The sequence below is a fragment of the Momordica charantia genome (assembly GCF_013281855.1).
Source record: "Momordica charantia cultivar OHB3-1 chromosome 8 unlocalized genomic scaffold, Mcharantia_2.0 BLBB01000008.1, whole genome shotgun sequence".
In the NCBI taxonomy this organism is placed as follows: Eukaryota; Viridiplantae; Streptophyta; class Magnoliopsida; order Cucurbitales; family Cucurbitaceae; genus Momordica; species Momordica charantia.
In genome coordinates, this window is record NW_028275166.1 from 23683703 (window position 1) to 23686454 (window position 2752).

The following is a 2752-nucleotide window of genomic DNA, read 5'->3' on the forward strand; positions in this document are numbered from 1 at the left end:
GATCCAAGTCGAGGTTGAAGCCTTTGTTAAAACCAGGTCTGTTGCATTTTTTATTTTGGTTAAATCAAACCTGATCCAAGTCGAGGTCGAAGCCTGTGTTAAAGTCAAGTCCCTTACATTTTATCTTTCGGTTAAATCGAACCCATCCAAGTCGAGGTCAAAGTCTGTGTTAAAGCCAGGTCCATTGCATCTTATCTTCAGTTAAATCAAACCCGATCAAAGTTGAGGTTGAAGCTTGAGTTAAAGCCATGTCCGTCGCATTTTATCTTTTGGTTAAATCGAATTCGATCCAAGTCGAGGTTGAAGCCTATGTTAAAGCCAAGTCTGTTGTATCTTATCTTCGATTAAATCAAACCCGATCCAAGTCGAGGTCAAAGCTTGTGTTAAACCAGTTCGTTGCATTTCTGTCTATGTTAAATCGAACCTCATCTAAGTCGAGGTCGAAACCTGTATTAAATCCAGGTCCATTGCATTTTTTTTTAATAAAATTGAATCCGATCCAAGTTGAGGTTGAAGCCTGTGTTAAAGCTCGGTCTATTGCTGTAACGCCTCAGGCCTAGGATTTGAACCAGGATTCGGAATCCAAATTTAGGGTGTTACAGAACGGTATTAGAGCGGAACCTGTCCCAGTACAATGTGGTTTGGGGACGAACCAATGCGGAAGCTGGTGGGCATATGACGTCCGAGTAGAGAGGAGGAGTACATGAATGAATCGATACTACATTCGAAAGAGAGGGATTCTAAGATCATAAAGCATGATTAAGAAAGCTTAAAAGAAATGATAGTTACTACCTATATTAACAAGATGCATCTTCCATTTCGATAACTCAATCGTAAGAACTTTAAAGTTAAGCGTCTTGACTTAGAGCAATTTTCGACTGGGTGACCTCCTAGTTGCTTTACTCGGAAGCATGTGAGTGAGGACAAAGCATGCACGAAGGACTCGTGTTGGTCTGTAGGGATAGTCTACGCTCTTGTGTTGGAAGGACTCGTGTTGGTCTGTAGGGATAGTCTACGCTCTTGTAAGTAGCTCAGAACTAGACGGTGGCGCGGCCGGGTTGTAGGGGATTCCGAATCCTAGGCCTGGGCTTTACAATTGCATCTTATCTTCGGTTAAATCGAACACGATCCAAATTGGGTCAAAGCCTATGTTAAAGCTAGGTTCTTCAATTAAATTGAACCAATCCAAGTCAAGGTCGAAGCCTGTGTAAATGCCAGGTTCGTTTCATCTTATCTTTGGTTCAATCGAACCCGATCTAAGTTGAGGTCGAAGCCTGTGTAAAAAGCAGGTCCGTTGCATCTTATCTTTGGTTAAATCGAATCCGATTCAAGTCGAGGTCGAAGTCTGTGTTAAAGCCAGGTTCGTTGCATTTTTATCTTTGGTTAAATCGAACCCGACCCAACATCGAGGTCGAAGTCTGTGTTAAAGCCAGGTCAATATCATTTTATCTTACCGTTAAATCGAGTCCAATCCATGATTGAGGTCGAAGCCTGTGTTAAAGCCATCCTTCGTATTTTATCTTATAGTTAAATCGAACCTGATCCAGGTCAAGGTTGAAGTCTGTGTTAAAATCAGGTCCTTTGCATTTTATCTTTCGGTTAAATCGAAACTGATCCAAGCCGAGGTCCCAACCTATGTTAAAGCTAGGTCTATTGCATCTTATCTTGGTTAAATCGAACTTGATCCAAGTTGAGGTTGAAGCCTGTGTTAAAGCCAGGTCTGTGGCATTTTATCTTTCGGTTAAATCGAAGCTGATTCAAGATTGAAGTTGAAGCCTGTGTTCAAGCCAGATCCATTGCACTTATTATGTTAGTTAAATAGAATCTGATCTAAGATTGAGGTTAAAGCCTGTGTCATTCGCATGTTGAGATCCTGCCTAGTGTCAAACTGGGCCCATAAATATCATACCTTCTTTAAATAAAATTTTCGCCTTCCCAATACTTTGTCTTTTTGCCTTTGTCTACCCTTTTAGTTCTGCAAGGATACACACAGGGGACAAGCTATAAACACCGTATTCGGTCTGAGTTAATTTTATTTATTTTATATCTTACTTTAATTAATTTTATTTTGTCTCCTTTAGTTTAAAAAAAATAAAAACTAAAGTTTATCTTAATTGGTTTTAAGGTACAATTTTAATTAAATTAAAAAATAGATTCTGTTTTAAAAGAATTTGATTTATTATTAAAATAAAAAATAAATAAATAAAAAAGGATTTGATTTTAAGTAAAGAATTTTATTTTAAACAAAAAGATTTTGATTTAATTTGAAAAAAAAATGTTTTTTTTACTAAAATTGTTTTTTGATTCTGTTAGTTTTCATGTAATGTGGCTTTTCTCCTTCATCTTCCTCCATTTTTTCACTATTCGTTTTTTTCTTTCCCCTTCGTTACCGTTGCAGCTTTGCATATTTAAGAGAGGGCAAGACAAGGAGGGAAGCACAGTACAGAGAGCACATAGAGAAGAGCAGAGACAAACAAAAAATATCAGGGACATATAGAGAAAGGAAGAAGGTAAATGTAAAAAGGGAAAGAAGTTTTTTAATAAAACTTTTCTCCATCTTTTCTTCTTCCTCCCTCTCTTCTTCTTTCATCTTTATCTTCCTCTCAAAAGCACCCACAACACCCAATAACCATGAACTTCGACGACACACAACCACAACGAACGCCCGAGTAGTAGCAGCAAACGGTGGTGGAATCGAAAGGTGCAAATATAAGCTTGAAGACCGGCAAGCACACACAACCAACCCACGCAA